Consider the following 21,813-nt stretch of genomic DNA (forward strand, 5'->3'; position numbering starts at 1 on the left):
TTTTTCCTCAAATATAAGGCGTAAAAGTTTCACAGGTATGCTCTTCCATGTGATGGACCAGGTTAAATAAATGAATGGGGTGAAAACTATGGCTGTCCAACCAGTGAGCACATGATTCTGCCAGCTGTCATTTAGTGTTTATTTTTCAAAACTATTCTCTGTCATTTTAAGTGTTACAGCAAAAATGCTGTTCATTCATGATGCACTTCACTTAAGCTATTATGGCTAAGGTGTTTTATCAGGAAGAATTGTAGATCATATTGCTCCTTTTTTAGGGTAGCAAGATATATTACACAAAGGAAATGATTTGATCATACTCTGAGATGTTTATTGTGCAGTGAACATAGTTTGGCTAATAAATATGATGAAATAATAATGTTATTATTCGATGAAAATTTAGCATTGCAGTTATTACAGAGGAATGGTCGCCAGTGGATATATGTTTCCCAAAACTGTAACTGTTAAGTGTATTAGAGATAAATCTAGAGATGGGGTATTGTGGTTATGGTTCACAGTTCTGTTCTGTCAGCAGTGGTATTCTCAGACGACATTAGGAATACCCATAAAGAGTTCTTAGATTTTTTTAGATAAGTATCTTGATCATAAAAAAATGAATGTTAAGTTGTCTATCTCGCCGTCATTCTTGCTGGATGGGTTCGGAGCCGACCTCGGCTCCGACTCGGCCACTCTAAAAGCTCGAGAGTTGGTTCCACCGGCTCGAGGCTCCCCTTATATCCCACAATGCTAGGCGTGAGTTACCCCAGATCTCGTTTGCCGCTACAGCTATCGAGACGTGTTGCTTCACCGGCTTCAGGTTAGTGTAAGAACTAGTTTAAAAAGTTGAGTCTAAACCCTTTAATTTAGTTTTCCTTACAGTTTCCCCTTACCTTTAAGGTCTTTTATCCCTTTAATCTAGTTTTTCTTTAATTTTTTACCTAAGAACTTATAGTTCTTCCCTTAGGCCTTCGGGTCCGCCTATTCCCTTGGAGTGTGTGTGTTTTTGTAGGGAATTTATACATTAAACAACTAAATTCTTAGTTTAATTTCTGTTTTTAGTTTTTAAGTGTAATCGGTGTGCTTGTGTTTGTGTGTGGTTACACTTGTTCCTTGTCATGTCCAAGGATTCGAAGGTCTCAGGCTTCAAGAAGTGTGACTCGTGCTGTCAGAAAATGTCTCTGACAGACGGTCACACTTCTTGTGTGTACTGCCTGGGACCTTTACACCTGCAGGACTCTTGTGCTGTTTGCCATGGCTTCAGCCCCAGAGTCCTGCAGGAAAGAAAAAATAAACTTATTTTAAGAGGTTTACTTAAGCCTGAGGGTTCCCTTACTGTTCCTTCGGGAAAACCCTCCAAGGCTTCTAGGTCTTCGGCTCCAGCATCTGAGCCGAGACCTAAGGCTTCGAAACCTCCGTCTACATCGGCTCCGGCTGGAGCCAATGAGTCTCAGACTGAAGTTTCTGTGGTTTCCTCGGCTCCGGCTGGAGCCGAGGTATTGGAAATTCCTTTGTCGGTTCCGACTAGACCTTCGGAACCGACATCTAGCAAGAGGTCCAGGTCACCATCCCTTGGCTCCGTTCATTCGGCTCCAGCATCTCCCTTGCTGTCTGAACGGAGCCATAGATCTCACTCCTCTAGGTCATCGAGGCTTTTGGACCATGACCTTCAGAGGGTAGTGAGTCGACTTCTTAAGTCCGAGGCACTGGCCCAAATGCTTCAGAGCCCGACTCATCAGTCGATGCCTGACCCTGTCCCCCATTATGTTCCTCCTCCGACTCTGTTGAGCTCGGAGCCGAGGCGTTTCGGAACCGAGACTGTGGTAGCGTCGGAGCCGATACAGATGTCTTCGGCTCCGTTGTCGGCTCCGATTTCTTCCTTAGAAGAATCTCGGCGCCGGACTTCCCTCGTCGGCTCCGAGGGGGTGAGTGGCATCGGACCCTTGTCCGACCCCGCTCTCCCTCTCGGAGCTTCGGCGCTGGTGAGTTCGGCTCCGACATCGGCCTCAGAGCCATCACTGTCGGTGCCGAGGGAGGTTTTTAGCTTTTCTGAGCGGGGACCTCTGGCTCTGCCTGACAGGGGTGCGTTCGAGGTAATGCGGAGTGTGTTGGAACCTGGTTCAACTCCACAGTAGGTTCCGTCCGCCCCTCCCTCTTCGGTGCCTCAGGTCAAGTCGACTCACTCCCTCATTCCAGACCGCAGAGAGCCAGCTCCTCAGGAATCCCCTGTGGGGATCTCATCCTCTTCCGAGGCCTCTCCTGATTTGGCAGAAGAGCCCCCTCGGAAGAGAAAGTGTAAGAGGAAACACATAGACTCACCTGAGTCCGTCACCTCTGACACAGATTTAGAGGATTCCGAGGGTTCCCCCCGTTCCCCTTCTGAAGATGTCTCATTTGCAGACATTCTAGAAATCCTCAAGCAGAGGGGAAATTAGCCAGCCCTCAACCCTTCGGAGGATGAATCTGTGTACCTTGAGGCGTTTGGCTCTCGCCCTTCCACCTCCTGGGTGTCTCCCCTTTGACCCCCTCATGCAGGTGGTAGCAAAAAAGGCATGGACGGCTCCTGATTCAGTGGACCCCACTCCCAGGAGACCCTCAAAATTTATCACGGCACCAACAGATAAACAATTTCTGACAAAAGGAGTTTCTGTGGATGCTATGGTGGTTGCTGCTGCCACTAAGAAGGAACTAGCTGATCCTTCAGTGCCTGTCCATCCACCTAACAAGGAATCTAGGTCTATGGACAGGTGCGGAAGCGGATGTTCTCGTCAGCGACCTTTGCTATCGTTCGCTGAATTACCTATGCCATTTTACTCGTCTTCAAAGGGACTTGATCAAAGAAGCGAGTGACATGTTGAAGGATCCTACTGCGGGTTTTCAGGACAAGATGAACACTCAGCTGGCTACCCTGAACTCCATAGCTAACTCCTCCATGCGCCTCCTCTCTTATGCGGCTGATGGAGCGAGCAGGGCCGCAGGGACAGGTGTGGCCTTACGCAGGCATGCCTGGATGCGGCTATGCAACTTTGCGGACCCCTTTAAAACGTCATTCACTAATTCCCCGTTTGATGGATCATCTCTTTTTGGTCCTCAAGTGAAAGAAACCTTGACTAGGTGCGAGACAGATGGCAAGACTCTTTCTGCCGTCGGAGTCCGTTTCTCCACTCCTTCTAGGCCTTACCCCAAAGGCCAGAAAAGTGGAAAAATGTGGTTCCGAAAACAATCTCAAGGGACTTCGCCTGACGCACAGAGTCGGTTCCCCGCCAGAGGCAGAGGGGGGAACAACAATGGTAGACGTCGCCCTAGAGGCAGGGGGGGTCCGCAGAACCAGGGCAATCGAGAAGCCTTCTCTGATAAGCCCTTTCAGCATCCCTGAGGTGTTGCCCGACTGCCCACCTTCGGAGGCAGTCTGGGGAAGATTGTCTCTGTACCCAGAAGCCTGGCTATCCCTGACTCAAGACAAATGGATACAGTCCATCATTTCCGAAGGCTATTCCATTCCCTTCGTTCGCATTCCAAACCAATCAAAAAAATCCCTTCCAGATGTTCCACCCGCTCAAAGGGATCTTGCAGCTTTGGAAATCTCAAAGCTGCTTGCAAAAAGAGCAATTCAGCCAGTTCCAGCAGACCAGCAAGGATCCGGAATCTACTCCAGGTTCTTTTTAGTTCCAAAGAAAACAGGGGACTGGAGACCAATTTTGGATCTCAGTATCTTGAACAAGTCAGTCAAGAAAACAAGATTTCGGATGGTCACGCTGCAGTCCATCCTTCCCCTATTGGGAAAGGGAAACTGGATGTGCTCTATAGACCTTCAGGATGCGTGCTATCACATAAAATGAACAGGCGCTCCAGAAGATTTCTCCACTTCAGGCTGGGAACCAGAAATTTTCAATTCAGGGCCCTGCCCTTTGGTCTCACCACTGCCCCCCGAGTGTTTACCAAATGCATGGCAGTGGTAGCTTCTCTCCTGTGGCGTCAAGGATTCCAGGTGTTTCCATATTTGGACGACTGGCTCCTCACAGCTCCCACCAAGCATCTTCTTCTAATGGCCAGGGACTACACCTTTCGCATTTGTCAAAATTTAGGCATTTCAATAAATTGCGAAAAGTCTGTTTTGTCGCCTTGTCGTACTATTACCTTCATAGGCGCAAACCTAGACACAGTCAACATGTCTGCGAGACTAACAGATCAGAGAATAACAGACATACACAAACTGGTCTCGCTCCTCTTCAGCAGCAGCAGAATCAAAGCCAGGTTAGTTCTGAAAGTGTTGGGGATTATGGCGGCTGCCATACCTCTGCTTCCATTAGCCAGATTCCACATGAGAATCCTTCAATGGATGCTCTTCACGCAATGGTCATACCAGCAACTTCCGATGTCCCACACAATTATGATTACGCAAACATGCAGAAATCATCTTCTGTGGTGGATGTCTTCCCCTCAGCTTTTATTGGGAAGACCCTTTGTTCCTTCCCCTCCGGTTGCTACTCTGACAATGGACGCCTCCCTGATCGGGTGGGGGGGGCATTATCAGGGCAGAACTGTACAGGGCACATGGCAACCAGAAGAATGCCACTTGCACATAAATGTTCTAGAGATGAGAGCAGTGCTTTTAGCGTTGCAAGCCCTTCAAGACTCTCTTCCCTTGGGAACGATAGCAATCCAGACGGACAATATGTCTGTAGTGTGGTATATCAACAAACAAGGCGGAACCAGGTCCTACCCCCTGTGTCGAGAAGCACTCAGACTGTGGCAATGGGCGATTTCTTCTCAGCGGTTTCTGATAGCAACGCACATCCCCGGGAAGTCCAATCAAATCGCGGACAAATTGAGCAGAGCTATCCTCATGCCTCACGAGTGGTCTCTGAAAGACTGCAGAGATTATTTCACCCTATTCCCTTTACCAGGCCAACCCAGCAGAGACGCTCTAGTCTAAGTTTGGCCCCGGGGACTTCTGTATGCATTTCCTCCCTTCCCACTAATCTCTCAAGTGATACAGAAAGCTATCGCTCAGAAGGCCTCGTTGATCCTCATTGCTCTTTACTGGCCTCGACAAGTTTGGTTCCCCTTTCTTCATCATTTTCTGTTGGAGCGACCTTGGCATCTGGACCTAGTTCCAGATCTTTTGATCCATCAGTCGGGTCAGTTTCATCGCTCCCTTCCCTCTCTGAACCTCACTGCTTGGTTCCTCCAGTTCCAACCTTAGCCAGGCTTCCTCAAATATCTTACTCTGTCTGAGATATTTTGATAGCTTCCCATAAATCTTCCACTCGAAAGATTTATTTGAGTAAGTGGAAACGTTTCGCCTATTGGGCTCAAGGAAGGGACATAGATCCTTTCACTGCTTCCATCCAAATGGTCCTTGATTTCCTAGCTGAACTCTTCCATGCAGGTTCATCTCCTTCTACTCTTAAAGTTCAACTGGCAGCTATTTCTAACTTTCATGTGGGCATTTCAGACTCTGCCATAATGTCTCACAAGCTTTGCAAAGCCTTTTTGAAAGGAGTTTTTCTACTCAGACCTCCTATAAGAAATCCTCCTCCTCCTTGGGACCTAAATTTAGTTCTTAGTTCTTTGATTCTTCCCCCTTTCGAACCTGCAGCCTCCTGTTCTTTAAAATTGCTATCATGGAAGACTCTCTTTCTGGTAGCTATTACTTCAGCTAGAAGAGTTTCATGCACTCAGCTGTCGACCTCCTTATCTGTTGTTCCATAAGGACAGGGTATCTTTACGAACTAACCCGTCCTTTTTACCTAAGATAGCCTCGGCGTCTAACCTTAATCAAAGCATTGATCTCCCTGTGTTTTTTCCAGAATATTCTAATAGGTCTGAACAAAAATTGCATTGGCTAGATGTTCATCGTCAGTTAAGGTACTATTTGGATAGAACCAAACAATTCAGAAAATCTGACCAGCTGTTTGTCTCCTATGCAGAAGGCAGAAAGGGACTTTCAGTTTCAAAGGTATCATTATCTAGATGGCTAACATCTCTGATTTCCCTTGTTTATGAAATTAGACACCAAAAGCTGCCTAACAAACCTAAAGCCCATTCCACCAGAGCTTTGGCTACTTCTATAGCCTTCCAAGACAGACTGCCTATTGACACCATTTGTGCAGCGGCTACTTGGGCTACTCCTCACACTTTCATTTCTCATTATAAGTTGGATTTAGCTTCTAGGCATAGAGCTAACTTTGGTTCCACTGTTCTCAAGAGTCTGTTCCGTTAGGCCACCTGGGACAAGGTGCTAGGGACGCGGTCCCATCCAGCAAGAATGAAGGCGAGATAGACAACATATAGAAGTTATGTTCTTACCATAACGTTCCATGTTAGTTGTCTTCTCGCCTTCTTCTTGCGTCCCACCCTCCTTCCCCTTGGCCTGGACAGACCTAGAGGAGTGTTGATTGTGACCTCTCTTTCTACCACCTCTTACTTTAGGTATATGCTACTGTGCATATTTTCCTGGATCAGGATGTAGGTCACCCTTCTCTTCTCCCTGGTTTATGGAGGTGGACTTTGTTTATAGTTATTCTGTTACTATTATAAGCTGGGCCTAGCTTACAAACGAGAGCTGAGGTAACTCACGCCTAGCATTGTGGGATATAAGGGGAGCCTCGAGCCGGTGGAACCAACTCTCGTGCTTTTAGAGTGGCCGAGTCGGAGCCGAGGTCGGCTCCGAACCCATCCAGCAAGAAGAAGGTGAGAAGAAGACAACTAACATGGAACGTTATGGTAAGAACATAACTTCTATTTTTAATTGGTGATCTTTAATTATCCTTGTATAAACTGTGATGAACTTAGTGCACCAATTTCACATGCTACATATATATTTTTTTTAGAAATAATACTTTGAAGTAACTCAAGTAGTGAAGGAAAACACCAGAGGTAAAAATATTCTGGATATTGTTGCCTGAACTATTCCTGAATATAGAAATCAGACCTCCTTTAGGCAAGTTGGATCATAATTCTATAATTTTGTCTCTACATGATCAAATACTATTTCATAACATTGTTAAAAGATTTAATTTTGGACTGTTAGGTTATGAAAATATTAAAAACAAAAGTTTCTAAGGTTGATTTGAATATTTTAAGTATAAAGAAAAATAATGATTTGAGATATGGTGTTCTGCAACAGATTAAATAATGGTATGGCTGCTACCTTGTATTATATGAAAGCAAAAGTTTTGATTAAAAATTACCTAAAAGAGAAAGTAGAAAACTAGTAAAACTGTGTGGGAAGAAAAAGTGTTCTCATTTATACAGAAGGTTTCCAACATCTCATAATAAACCACAATTAAATAAAGTCTCAAAGAAATTGCAGAACCTTCTGAAAATTAAAAACACTCAGTATGAAACCAGGTTGTATGCTATGAAAAACAACAAGGCATTTTACAACTATATTAATGCATTGAGAAGGAGTGGGAAACCCTATATCAGAAATATAATTCAGTAGTGAAGTTATAACTGACTGACATAAGCAAGATTGCTGAAGTATTTACTAATCATTTTGGCAGGACAGCTAACAACATGGGTGACATTTGAAATTTGATAAAAAAATGAATTTAAGTAGAAATTGTCAAGTAATAACAGACAGTAATTTAATCAAATGTCAGTAATTAAATGAATCTCTTAAGAAGATCAAAAATAATACATTGATGGGTCCAGATTGTATACCAGCTAAACATTTTCAACAAATTATTAATGAATGTAATGGAATAGTATGGATTTATAATGCTCAGTTCTGTGTTAACCAGTTTGATAGATTTTTTTAACAAGTTATAGTTTACATTGATGCAGGGTTTTCCTATGGCACCGTCTTTTTGGATTTTGCCAAGGCATTTGATTCATTAACTCATTTGTCTGTTTTTAAAGTGTTATGTGATTTGAAATATAATTAATTTATCATCAAATGGATAATAAATTGGTTCATCTGTTGAAATCAATGAGTGGTACCAAAAGGGCATATCTCCTCATTCAGAAAAGTTTACAGAGGCATTCCTCTGGCTCTGGGCTTGGCTTGGTCCTTTACTGTTTAATCTAAGTTTATATGCAGTACCGTTGCTTAACTCATTTTGGCAAAATAAGCAGATTACTGTAAAATAAGATGTTAAGTCGTCTATCTCGCCTTCGTTCTTGCTGTTTGGGATCGGCCATCTTCTGTAGCTCGAGAGCTGTTTACTGGCTCTAGGCTACCCCTTATCCCATGATGCCTAGCGCTTGCTACCCAGATCTCGTTTGCCGCTTCAGCTGCGAGGTGTGGTCTTACTGGCCCATGCTCGTATAGTTTCTTATTTAACTATTTCTAGTCAAATTAGTCTTTTTTTCTGGGATTTTTATTGTTGTAGTCTGTAACTTTGTGTTAGTTTAGTCTCTTGGTAGTCCTTCCCTTAGAACTCGTTTAAATTAGAGAGTTCTCCCCCTCCCCCACCCCCTATCCCTTCTTGTAGGTTACAGTTAGTTTGATCCTTTCTTTTTTATTGTTAGGTAGCCATTTAAGTTAGAGGCTTCCTAGTTAAAAAAAAAACAAAAAAAAAAAAAAAAACAATCTTTAGTTGTAGTTTACTGTGTGTTTTTCGCCTTTGTTATTAGTGTTGTGGTATTCTGTTATCACCATTAGGCCTTTTGGCCAAAATCAGTGTAGTGTCTTACTGTTTTTTTTTTGTTGTTGTTGGGTATGTCTAAAGAATCCAAAGTGTCTGGATTCAAAAAGTGTGACTCATGCTGTCAGAAAATGTCTCTGACAGATGGTCACACTTCTTGCGTCTACTGCTTAGGCGCAGTGCACCTTCAGGACTCTTGTTCCATATGCCATGCATTCAGTCCAAGAGTTCTGCAGGAGCACAAGAATAAACGTATTCTGAGGGGTCTTCTCAAGCCCCAGGATTCACCGGCCAAGGCTCAGCCTGTGAAATCCCCAAAACCGACCAAATCGTCAGCTCCAAGCTCGGAGCCGTCATTGGTTCAAACTTTAGCGACTACTTCGGTTCCGGTCGGAACCGAGGAGACTATCTCCCCGTCGGCTCCATCAGTGTCTTCGGAGCTGTCACGGAGCCACAAGAGGCTGAGGTCCCCTTCTTTGGAATCCATACATTCGGCTCCTCAGTCTCCCCTGCTGCAAAGTGAGCGTAGTCACAGATCTTCCCACTCCTCTCGGTCCTCTAGGCTCTCGGATCACGACGTGGAGAGAGTGGTCAATAGGTTACTGAAGTCACAGGCACTTGCCAAGATGTTGTCCTGCCTTCCTCAGCAGGTGTCGGCTCCGTCTACTTCTATCAGTATTCCTCCTCCGACTCCATTGAGCTCGGAGCCGGAGTTTGTTGGGGTTTGTTGGGGTTCGAGTTGTGGAACCATCGGCTCCGATAACTATCCCTCCTTCGGTTCCGTCGCCAGCTCCGATTACCTCGATGGTGCCATCCGTCGAGGGATCTGGGCACTGAAGCTCCCTCGACGGCTCCGAGGGGGCGAGTGGCATTGGACCCTTGTCCGACCCCGTTCTCCCTCTCGGAGCTTTGGCGCAGGTGAGCACGGCTCCTACATCGGCCTCGGAGCCATCTCCCTCGGTGCGGAGAAGGATTCCGATTTCCTCGGAACCGGAGCCTTCTCTGCATTGTGGCAGGGACGCCTTCGATGTCATGAGGAGTGTTCTGGCCACTGAGTCAGCTCCACTCTCGACCCCATCAGCTCCGTCCCCTGTAGTGCCTGCGTTAACCTCTGCTCCTCCTCCAGACCCCAAGTGTGGGAACCAGCGCTCCAGGGCACCCCATTGGGTGCTTCCTCTTCTTCCGAGGCCTCCCCCGATCATTCAGAGGAACCCCCTCGGAAGAAGTGCAAGAGGAAGCACATTGACTCCCCTGAGTCTGTCACTTCTGATACAGACTTAGATGAATCGGAAGGGTCCCCGAGATCCCCCTCTGAAGATGTTTCCTTCTCGGACATCCTAGAATTGCTTAAGCAGAGGGGGAACTGGACTCCCCTAGCCCCTACTGAGGATGAGTCTGTATTCCTGGATGCCTTCAGTTTCTGACCTTCGACCTCCTGGGTTTCTCCACCTTTTGATCCACTCATGTCAGTGGTGGCTCGAAAGGCTTGGTCAGCTCCAGATACAGTGGAACCAACCCCGAGGAGACCCAGCAAGTTTATTGCTGCACCCATTGATAAGCAGTTCCTTACTAAGGGTGTTCCTGTGGATGCCATGGTGGTAGCAGCAGCCACTAAGAAAGAGTTAGCAGAAACTTCTTCATCTGTCCATCCTCCTAACAAGGAGTCCAGGACCATGGATAGATATGGGAAGCGAATGTTTGCTTCAGCGACCTTTTCTATGAGGTCACTGAATTACTTATGCCATTTTACCCGGCTTCAGAGGGATCTCCTTAAAGAGCACGGAGATACCCTTCAGGATCCATCAGCTGAAGGGGCTCAAGCTAAAGTGGCTTCTCAGCTGGCGACCCTTAATTCTGTAATCAACTCCTCCATGAGGCTCATTTCCTATGCAGCCGATAGTGCGAGTAGAGCCGCAGGTACAGGCGTGGCCCTTAGGAGACACGCATGGATGCAGCTGTGTAATTTTGCGGAACCCTTTAGAGCATCATTCACCAATACCCCCTTTGATGGTTCCTTTCTCTTTGGACCTCAGGTGAAAGACACTCTTACTAGGTGTGAACAAGAAGGCAAGACTCTCTCTGCCGTGGGAGTCCGTTTTTCCTCTCCTTCCAGACCATACCCCAAGGGTCAGAAGAGTGGAAAAATGTGGTTTCGAAAGTCCCAGGGAGCCTCGCCTGACACACGTAGCGATTTTTCCTCCAGGGGCAGAGGAGGAAACAACAACAGATGCCGCCCTCGTGGCAGAGGGGGTCCGCAGAACCAGGGCAGCAGAGAATCCTTCTCTGAGAAGTCCTTCCAGCATCCTTGAAGGGTTGCCCGGCTGCCCGCCTCTGGAGGCAGTCGGGGGAAGACTTTCACTGTACCCAAAAGCCTGGCAAAATTTAATGTAAGACAAATGGGTACAGTCAATCACAGCCAGAGGTTACAAAATTCCCTTCTCTCAACCCCCCTTACTGTCAAGCAAATCCCTTCCAGATGTTCCACCCAATCTGAGGGACCAAGCAATCATAGAAGTTTCAAGACTGATAGAAAAAAGAGTCATCCAGGAAGTCCCAGCAGACCAACACGGATCCGGAACTTACCCAAGGTTCTTTTTGGTACCAAAAAAGACAGGGGACTGGAGACCAATTCTAGATCTCAGCAGACTAAACAAGTCTGTTCAAAGAACAAAGTTTCGGATGGTCACGCTACAGTCCATTCTACCCTTTCTGGGTCAGGACAATTGGATGTGCTCCATAGATCTTCAGGATGCGTACTACCACATCAAAATGGACAGGCGCTCCAGGAGATTCCTTCGTTTCCGGCTGGGAGCCAGTCATTACCAGTTCAGAGCTCTGCCCTTTGGTCTCACCACAGCCCCCAGGGTGTTCACCAAATGTATGGCAGTGGTCAAGGCTCACCGGAGACGTCGAGGATTCCAGGTGTTTCCATATCTAGACGACTGGCTCCTTACTGCTACTACCAGGCATCACCTTCTACAAGCCAGGGACTACACAGTCACAATTTGTTCCCAGCTAGGCATTAAATTAAACTTTGAAAAATCTCCTTGTTGTCCTGTCAGTCTATTACCTATATAGGAGCAAACCTAGACACAAGGAGTATATCCGCAAGGCTACCTCCAGACAGAGTGACCACAATTCGACAGCAAGTACAAATTCTAATGCAGTGCAAAAGGGTCCAAATCAGGTTGGTTCTTCAAACTCTGGGTTCCATGGCAGTGGCAATTCTTGTAGTCCCTCTGGCCCGCTTTCACATGAGAATTCTTCAGTGGCTTCTGTTCACACAGTGGTCTTTTAAACAGATGCCCATGTCTCACATGATCATGATTACAGAAACATGCAAAAGGCACCTCTCCTGGCGGATGGTCTGTCCACTAGTCTCTCAGGGCAGGCAATTCTCTCAGCCCCCTCTGGTTGCCACAGTGACCACAGATGCCTCCCTGATTGGGGGGGGGGGGCATTATCAGGGCAGGACAGTCCAAGGCATTTGGCAGCCTCACGAGTACCATCTGCATATAAACGTCCTAGAAATGAGAGCAGTGCTCCTAGCGTTGCAAGCTCTTCAGGAATCTCTCCGTTCTGGGACCATTGCAGTTCAAACGGACAACTTGTCAGTGGTTTGGTACATCAGCAAACAGGGCGGAACCAGGTCCTACCCCCTATGTCGAGAAGCACTCAGACTCTGACAGTGGGTGATCTCCTCCCAATGATTTCTGATTGCAACGCACATCCCTGCAAGGTCCAACGTCATAGCGGACAGGCTCAGCAGAGCTATTCTCATGCCTCACGAGTGGTCTCTGAATCAGGAAGTTGCGAGTCTTATCTTTTGCAAATGGGGACAACCTTGCTGCGACCTTTTTGCCACCCCCTTCAACAGCAAATGCAGCAACTACTTCTCCCTTCTTCTGATTCCAGGTCACACACCCAGAAACGCTCTAGTCCACGTTTGGCCTCAGGGTCTTCTTTATGCCTTCCCTCCATTTCCCCTGATACCAAAACTCATACAGAAAGCTATATTGTTGGGTTGCAAAATGATCCTCATTGCCCCCTACTGGCCTCGACAGATATGGTTTCCGTTCCTGCACCATTACCTTCTCGATCCACCCTGGACTCTGGATCCGATTCCAGACTTGCTGATTCATCAGTGAGGCAGACTGCATCAATCCCTCCAAACACTCCAGCTCACAGCTTGGTTGCTCCACTTTCAACCGTAACCAGGCTTCCCAACATTTCCCCGGCCGTACATGAAATTATTGTCTCCTCGCACAAGTCCGCCACTAGAAGGACTTATGCTAGCAAATGGAAACGTTTTTCTTGTTGGGCAGAGGCTAGGAACATAGATCCCTTTTCAGCCCCAGTCCACGAAATCCTGGAGTTCCTAGCAGAATTTTTTCATTCTGGGTCCGCTTCTGCTACAATTAGGGTTCAATTAGCAGCCATTTCAAACTTTCATGTTGGTTTCTCTAATGCAAACATCATGCCTCATAAGCTATGTAAAGCTTTCTTAAGAGGGACTACTCTCCTTAGACCCCCAGTGAGAGATCCCCCTCCTCCTTGGGACCTAAATTTGATACTAACCTCCTTAATTTTGCCCCCTTTTGAACCTGCAGCATCCTGCTCCATTAAGTTTATATCTTGGAAAACTCTCTTTCTGGTAGCTATTACTTCAGCCAGACGCGTCTCTGAACTTCAGGCACTATGTGTCCATCCTCCTTACTTAGTTTTTCATAAGGACAGGGTAGCTCTGAGGACTAATCCTTCTTTCCTTCCGAAAGTCTGCTCAGAAAATAATTTAAACCAATCTATAGACCTTCCTGTGTTTTTTCCCAACCACACCAACAAGGCAGAATACAAATTACATCAATTACATGTTCATAGACAACTGCGTTTTTACCTGCATAGGACAAAGGGCATAAGGAAATCGGACCAACTATTCCTTTCCTATGCTCTGGGCAATCAAGGTCGTCCAGTCTCCAAAGTGACCTTATCCAGGTGGTTGTCTCACATTATTACTTTCATTTATCAATTGAGAAACAAAGAGTTGCCTATCAAACCAAAAGGTCATTCCACTAGGGCTTTGGCCACCTCTGTAGCCTTTCAATCTTGGTTACCCATGGATTCTATCTGTGCAACAGCTACGTGGGCAAATCCTCATACCTTTATTTCTCATTACAAGCTAGATATGGTCTCCAGGAGCAGGGCTGACTTTGGTTCCACTGTTCTGAAGAGTCTGTTCCAATGAGCCGCCCAGGATTGTAGGTGCTAGGGACGCTGTCCCAAACAGCAAAAACGAAGGTGAGATAGACAACTTAACATAAAGAAGTTATGTACCTACCATAACGTTCCATGTTAGTTGTCTTCATCTCGCCTTCTTTCTTGCATCCCACCCTCCATCCCCCTGTCCTATTGGATCGAGAGGAGTTTTGGTTTCACTGGCTGAGTGTTCTCTGGTTTGTTTCCTCTACTGACTTAGAGAGTATGACAGGTATGCTCAACCTTTTTGTTTGGACAGGTTGATTCTCTGGTTATGTCTGGGGTTAGCTATTACAAACGAGATCTGGGCAGCTAGCGCTAGGCATCATGGGATAAGGGGTAGCCTCGAGCCAGTAAACAGGTCTCGAGCTATAGAAGATGGCCGAGTCGGAGCCGAGGATCGGCTCTGATCCCAAACAGCAAGAAAGAAGGCGAGATGTAGACAACTAACATGGAACATTATGGTAGGTACATAACTTCTTTTTTTTGTAATATCAGTTAATAAAGGCTATGAGAAAATCGATGAATATTTAGGTAAAATCAGTAAATGGGCATCTAATGTTGTAATTTACTTTAGTGATGGTAAGTGTAAAGCGATGTATTTTGATAACTCAACAATAAAATGGGATGTAGTTTTATAAGACTGGAATCTGGAAGAGACTTACGAGTATAAGGATTTAGGTGTAGTAATTTCTAGCGATCTTTCCTTTTCCAAAAATGTGGATATTGTTCTAAAAAAGTTTTTATCACAAGTGGGTATTTTGTAGAAAATTACATCTACTAGAAATAGGAATATTATGATAAATTTATATAAAACATTTATTAGGCCATTTGTGGAATACAGATGTACACAAGAAAGAGCTTAACAAGAATGGAGAGAATACAGAGAAAATTTGCAAAAAAGATTCAGGGTTTACCCAGTTTTAACTACGTTAATAGACTTGAAATATTGTGCTTATTCTTGTTATATTTCAGATGTTATAGACATAAAATGATTCTTGCTTATAAAGCGTTTAGGTGTGAAGAATTTAAAATTATATTAAATTAGAATTTCAAGAATATAGTGGGACATCAAAGTACACAGGTCTTAATTTCAAAGCAAGTCTTAATAGAACTAAACTAAGACATAGTTTTATTACACAATGTCATGGAATCATCTGCCTATTTCTGTATATACTTCAATGAATATTGATTTCTTTAAAAGAACTAGATTTATGGGTTGGACTAGAGGTTTTTAATCCCTCTTTTTTGAAGCCTGTTTTTTTTTTGAAGGCCTTGGAGCCAGAACACAGTTTTGGAATTTATGAATGTATGGTAATTGCAGAGTAATATGTTCACAGGTGTGAAGCTGCATCAAGTCTGGCACTGTTCGTTCATGCATTTTATGATGTATATGGCTTTATATCCATGTGTCATGTCCAGGAAATTTTGTTGTACGAAAGTCAGAATGTGTTACAGAGATATTGCTGTTTGCGGTTTGGCTCAAAGTGATGTCAGAATGGCCACTGAGAACTTACAGACTGTGGAGTTCTGGTTTCACCATGGAGATGTGTACAGTGTAGTTTGAGTGCTCCACTTCCCTTTCTGGCCCATATGAGTAATTTAAACTTATTTTTAGACCCTCAACCAGTGTAAGTGAATACTGGAATAAGTACAGATGTCAGGCGCACACAGGAATTGTATCTTGCTCCACAGCTCATGATAAGAAGAAAGCAGCCTCTGTTCTCTTAAGCTTGCCATGTGAAGCAGTCACAACTTTGACTGGCCAGCAGGGAAGCTTCACCTCATCTCACTTATCCTTTATCTGTAATGGAGAGTTTGAATGACAGATTTGATACATTAATGTTGGAGGTACAAAATATTTCCATGTTGCACTATTTTAAGAGATCGGACCGTAAGATTCAAGATCTAGAGTTAGCCCTTATGACACATGCAGACAAGTTGTTCAGTCAGAGTTCTGATATTCACAATCTGCAACAAAGTCCACAGCATTCAGAGGTCAAATTTGAACTTCTGGAAAGTAAGTTAATATGTTATGGAGGTAAAAGTCACAGAAAGAATATCCACACTGTGGGAGTTCTTGGAAGAGCAGAAGGCATGTAGCATATGGAGTTCATAATATCTAAATTGGTGGAGTGGGCTGGTATCCTGAAGTATGACCTCATTTTTGAGAGAGCACTTCAGGTTCCTCTCCTGCAGTGCATTAGGGCATGGTTCCCCAGTCCATTTGTGGAGCAGTTTTTAAGTTATGCTATCAAAGGACAGGTATTTGAACAGTTGTGGAGATCGAACAGGTTACTGACAGCAGATGGGGTCAAAGTTTTTGTCGAGCAGGATTTTTCCCTTCATACTCACCTGCACAAGACTGAATTTCCTACTGCTGTGGGGGTTTGCAAAGTAAATGACTGGAAATGTAAACTGCTGTACATAGCAATACTTAGGGTAGCTTGACTAAAGGGGGGAACATTCTAGTCTGTATCTCCAGAAGACACTTTCCAGAAGTTGCTGCAGTCTGTGACAGCAGACTCTCTAGAGGTAGCAAGTACAGGTCCAGATCTTGAATTATCTGCTGATCTAAACCAACTACATTGAGAAAGTCTCTCGACCCTTCCCACTCTTTAAGAAAAGTTTATTGGAAAAACAAAATGCCTCCCATACTGTGGCAATATTGGCAGGGGCAGCCCTGCATGCAACATGAAGCTTCAGAGGAAAAGTGAAACCTATTTTATTAAGTCACGCAGAAGGCCCATAGGTGAAGTTATTCATCTAACTGAGGAGAAGTTTCTGTGGAGGGTCCTTTAGCTGTAATGTACTTGATTTAACAGCTTTAAGTGGAAAGTCAGTCAGGAGGGGTGAGAAGGTGGATAGCTAATACTCACATAGCACCTGCTGGTTTACTTTCCAGGCAGAAATAAAATATTTGTATATTCTTCCTTTATTGGGTAGTATTAGCTGCACTCTACTGTTGATAGAACTTATGTTGTTTCTTTCAGCACTGTTATTGTATATAGTTAAGCAACTGGGTTTAGCTCTTAATTTTTTATCTGCTTGTAATGTTCTCCTTTATTGGTTTTCACTGAGGGTGCTGGCTGTATTTGTATATGTACTCATATATATTTCTTAGGTTCTGTTGTTAGATTTCTATTTTATAACGTGTAATTGATGAGAGTTTCACTTCAATAAGCAGGGATTTACAGCAACTGGATTTAATTTTATTTCACTGTTTTCCTTATTTAAAGAAGGCATTTGTCCTTGGAATGCACATGGTCTGAACAATGAACAGAAACACCACAGGTACACCCTATAGGACTCACCATTGTCTAAACCTAACTCAACTCGGATGGCTAGAATGGCCTAGCCTGGTCCAATATAACCAACTCATTATAGCCCACAAGGTTTTATACCAACCTAAATGCACCCCTGCATTAAACAATGTCATTAAACCATATAGCAACCTGAGGTCCCTGCGCTCTGCTGACAAGCTGCTGGTGCAAATGTCCAAGAGCAAAAATGTGGCAGGGGACTCACTATTTGCCAACTCAGTAGGTAAAACCTGGAACTCACTACCTGCCACACTCACTCTCCAACCCTCCCTAACCCTGTTCAAAAAAAGCCTCAAACACCACCTCCAAACACAATGGCAATGTCCCTGTTTAAACCCAGACTAACTACTACCTGCAATTTGTGGATACTCTGTCTACTCTTATTCTAACTGAGCCTGTACTATTAAAGGACCTAATTCCCAATATGAAATTTTCAATATTTGTTACCTTAAGCGAAGTCAAACCTGTTGTCTGTATGTTAGCACCTTACATATGAATGCATTTATTCAAATGTATGCTTGTATCCTACTGAACTATGTATATTTACATGTACTTGCAATCTTTCTCTCAGTTGTCTTTATGTAACTGTACTTTTTCTGGAGCTTTTCTCCCTGGGCCTCTGCTGAAAATGGACATATATCCAGTCAGACTTTCCCGGTAAACAAATGTAAAATAAATAAAAATAAAGAAATAAAGTGCCTCTGTTCACTCTTTTCAAACCTCACTTCCCATGTTTGCAGCAAAGTCATCTGATGGATACAGAGCATACAATGTTATTGAAATGTCTTTACTCAGAAGGTCATTAGTCTTCTTTCCCTGTGTTTCGTAGAAGTGTGATTACCTAAGTTAAGAATACTTCCTTTCAATACGATGTCAGTGATGACCAGGAACTATCTGTAGCAGTAAAAGGTCTATTAGTTAGTATGAGATTACCATTATTGATGTATTTCTCCCTCTGGGTACCTCAATTAAAAGACTTTTTGGTAAGAAAATGAGTGGGTATGCAGACAGAGCTATCCTACTGAGCAGGTGACTGGAATCTGGTTACCTCTCCTTGTGCAGGCATTCACAAGATGCACTAAGATGTTAGGAATGATGGGTGTCTTTGTTTTTCTTAATAAGACCTCAGGGGCTTATACATATTAATCGCCCTGTGCTTCAGGGTTTTTCTAAGCTAGTATAGTCCAGTTTTCAGGTTAGTGCTGAATTCAGGGCTGTGTTACAACTTTCTGTGTTTGCCCATACCTTACTTGGATAGAAGGAAGTTTCTCTGTTCACAGTGAGAGAGGGAGCTTTGAGAAGCTTATCTGTCCCTGGAGGAGTGGTTTCATCCCAGAAATTAGTAGTTTATTGGCCATTTTGGGCTAATTTCTATCTCTTTCATTTCCTTGCTATAAAACCCGCATTTGAGAGGTTTTTGTGCTAGTATACAGCTCAGCAAGCACCTGCCTGGTGCCCTGCAGAGCTCTACAGCAGCAGAGAGACAAAAGAGAGACTTTGGCGTGATTAAGTATCATTGATAAGATGTAAATAACCCAGGAGCATTGCCACTTAATCTGGCTAGTACCCATGTTTCCCATACTCATCTCAAACCATGCCACTATAAAGATGGTTCTTCAGATTGCAAGGTGAAGTCTGTCAAAGCACTGGAATCTGAGTCTGTTGCTTTGTAGTGGTGATTCATTTAAAAAGATGGTGACTTCATTTTTTTATAGTAGTGAGATGGCCGAAGCCTCTAGAGCATGGGTTCCTTTTAAAAAGCTGCTTGAGGGTTTCTTAAAATTTTACACAAATGGGGTTAAGCGAAGTTTTAATCTCAAGCTAGTTAAATTGCAGCAGGCACTTCATTTGATTCAAAAGCAGTTTGGGTAGGGTGTCTCAGGCTGTGAGATTAGACTGAGAAACATTTGGTTGCAGATTTGCTCTTATCTTTCTTGTAAAGTAGAGTAGACATGTAGGGCCTTATGATGAAAGATTTTGACCAGTCATCTATGAATAACAAGTACTTTGCCTTGCAACTCCTTAAGCAAGTGACCACAGACAAATTTTGCAGATTAGAAGTCCATACACAAACAAGATCTACAGTACTCCACATGGTATCATTTATGTCTTTAAAGTGTATTCTACTGCACTGCATTCTGATGAAAGTGATGTGTACCTCTCATTGGAAGATGTTGACAATTATTTGTGTTCTTTCCCTCTGCCCATGTTAAGCCAAGAAGGGGCAGATTCCCCTGATGTCTCCAGTTAAACTTGTCACCATGGACAGTCTTGGATAAAACACCCAAGTTGGATTATATCACCTTTGTGGGGTGGGGGGGTTCAGAGTAGCTCTGGAATCCATTTCTTGGAGTGAGGCCATTTTTGTAGTAATTCATAAACTTGGGAAGGATCTGGCTGTTCCATCTTCTTATCGGATAATTTAAATTCTAAACCATGACTAGAAGTTATTTATGGCTATCCTGGCAGATAGATTGGCAAAGGTTTTGCCCAGAATCATTCAGATAGATGTTAATTTGGTTTGTTTTCCTTTCTGTTAATGTATGTGTGCCTGAGTCTTAAATGATAATTTAATAATAATGTACAAGGGAGACCCACCTTTGATAATTTAATTGAAACTCTATTAATAGTCAACAAGGCATTTACCTCAGGGCACCCACTGTTATTGACAAGTCTTGACAGTGAAAAAGCATTCATTCTTGTTAGGTGAGACTTTGTTTGCATTACTTAGTCATTTGAGGTTTCCTCTGTGCTTCATTTCCATACTTCAATAGCTTTATAAGGGGGCTGTGGCCAGGCTAAAATTAAACAATGCACTTGCTTCCCCAATATATATAAAGAGAGGTATGATGCAGGGCACTTGTTACCCAGTATATATAAAGAGAGGTATGAGGCAGGGCTGCCCACTATCCCCTCTGTTTTTTGCTGTTTATCTGTAATCGTTAGCAGCCCACCTTAGACAAACACTGATTGCAGGTTACTTGTATGGGGGACACATTGTAATTTTTGCAGATGACCTACTGGTTTTCTTCTCTAATCTGGTTCAGAGTCTGCCGCATCTATTTTAGGAACATCATCTTTTTGGCTCCCGCTCCAGATACCTTAGTAAAACTATTTTCCTTTTGGCTTTTCCTGTTAGGGGTCACCACAGCAGAACAGAGGTCCGCAAAATGACTGGCAGTGGAGTTTTACAGTGTCGAGTTGTCAACCCGGCGCCCAACCTTCGATAGAAGGCACTCACACACACACCTACGGCCAGTTTAGTGTGTTCAGTCCACCTTCAGCATGTCTTTGGGAGGTGGGAGGAATAAAACCGGAGAGCTTCTTGCTGTGAAGCGCCAATGCTAACCGCTGCACCACTCGGCCACCCATTAACTGTAATAAAACTAAGGTAGTTAAATTTCACTCCACCCCACCTGTGCTAGAATTTTCTTTTCTGGAGAAGAAAGTGATGATATAATTACTTATCTGGGACTACAGATGGGACCCTCCCTTTTGGCTTCATTATTACCTATAACACCATACTGGAAAAGATAAAGAATTATTTTAAATGCTGCAAGCATCTCTACCTGGGTGTGTTGCAGAGACCCTGGGCTATTTTTTTTTTTTTTTTTTTTTTTTAATGGCAGATTTTGCCCTTGATACTCTCTGGCTCCCAAGCATTGTCTTTGCCCACCTCTCTGTTATTCTGGAAGAAAGTGAATTCTTGTTTAAGGGAGTACATATGAGCAGGCAAAAAGCCCAAATTAAACTGGAAGCATTTGTCTTGTCCCTCTTAACGGGGAGACATTGTGTTTGCCTGATCTAGAGTCATATGCGCATCCGCATCCCTACCCAAAGATCCTGAATATCTTGAGTAAAGCAGCTAGGGAATTATCTGCAGTCACTATGACCCCAAAGTGGATAAGTGAGATTTTCCCTATGGAAAGTCATCAGCATTAGGGGATATAGTCATCTGATATCTTAAGAAAGTTAAGGATATGTCCTAAGTCAAGAGGAATTTAGAACTAGAGACAATCTTTCCCAAGACAAGCTTAGTTTGTGTAAGTAATTGCTAAATATGTTAAGTGGGAATAAGGTGCCCACAGCCAGATTCTGTTTTCCAGAGGTTTGGGCTTAGTAGTATGGGTGCAGTTGGCTTAATCTAAGGAATTACTTACCACTCCTAGACTGACTGTTGCAGTGAAATATAGGATAATGTGGGAACAGGATTTGTGTGTACAGATTGATAGCATACAATGGGTTAATATTCTCTTAATCCCTAGATCTGTGACTTGCTCCTGGAAATGTAAGCGTTTTTTTTTTTTGTTAGAAATGCCTGTTCAAGTACTTTTATACAACTGTCAGATTAAAAATAATGTATCCCAATTCTATAGCCACCTACTGGAAGTGTTTAAAAATAATGTATCCCAATTCTATAGCTGCCTATTGGAAGTGTTCTTTGGGGGCTCGGGTGATTGGGTTCACCTGTTTTTGGATTTTCCAATCTTTTATGTGTTTCAAGAAATGCTTCAGGGGGTTGTGACATTAGATGGCCAAGTCAAGTGGTGATATCTAAACTGATCTCCTTTTGGGAGATTTGTTGGTTCTTCTGACTCAAGGCTGTTAAATCTGCTGTATTTGGTAGTCAAAAAAGATGTAACAAA

General features: G+C 43.8%; 1 protein-coding gene across 1 annotated transcript in view; it reads left to right on the forward strand.

The window, feature by feature from the left end:
- LOC122792877 (zinc finger and BTB domain-containing protein 40-like) overlaps positions 1 to 21,813 on the forward strand; it is a 1,459,166-nt gene that overhangs the window by 1,029,399 nt on the left and 407,954 nt on the right. The gene's annotated exons all lie outside the window — the stretch shown is intronic.

Source organism: Protopterus annectens, chromosome 2.part0, assembly GCF_019279795.1.
Source record: "Protopterus annectens isolate FY-2018-M chromosome 2.part0, PAN1.0, whole genome shotgun sequence".
NCBI classification, from domain to species: Eukaryota; Metazoa; Chordata; order Ceratodontiformes; family Protopteridae; genus Protopterus; species Protopterus annectens.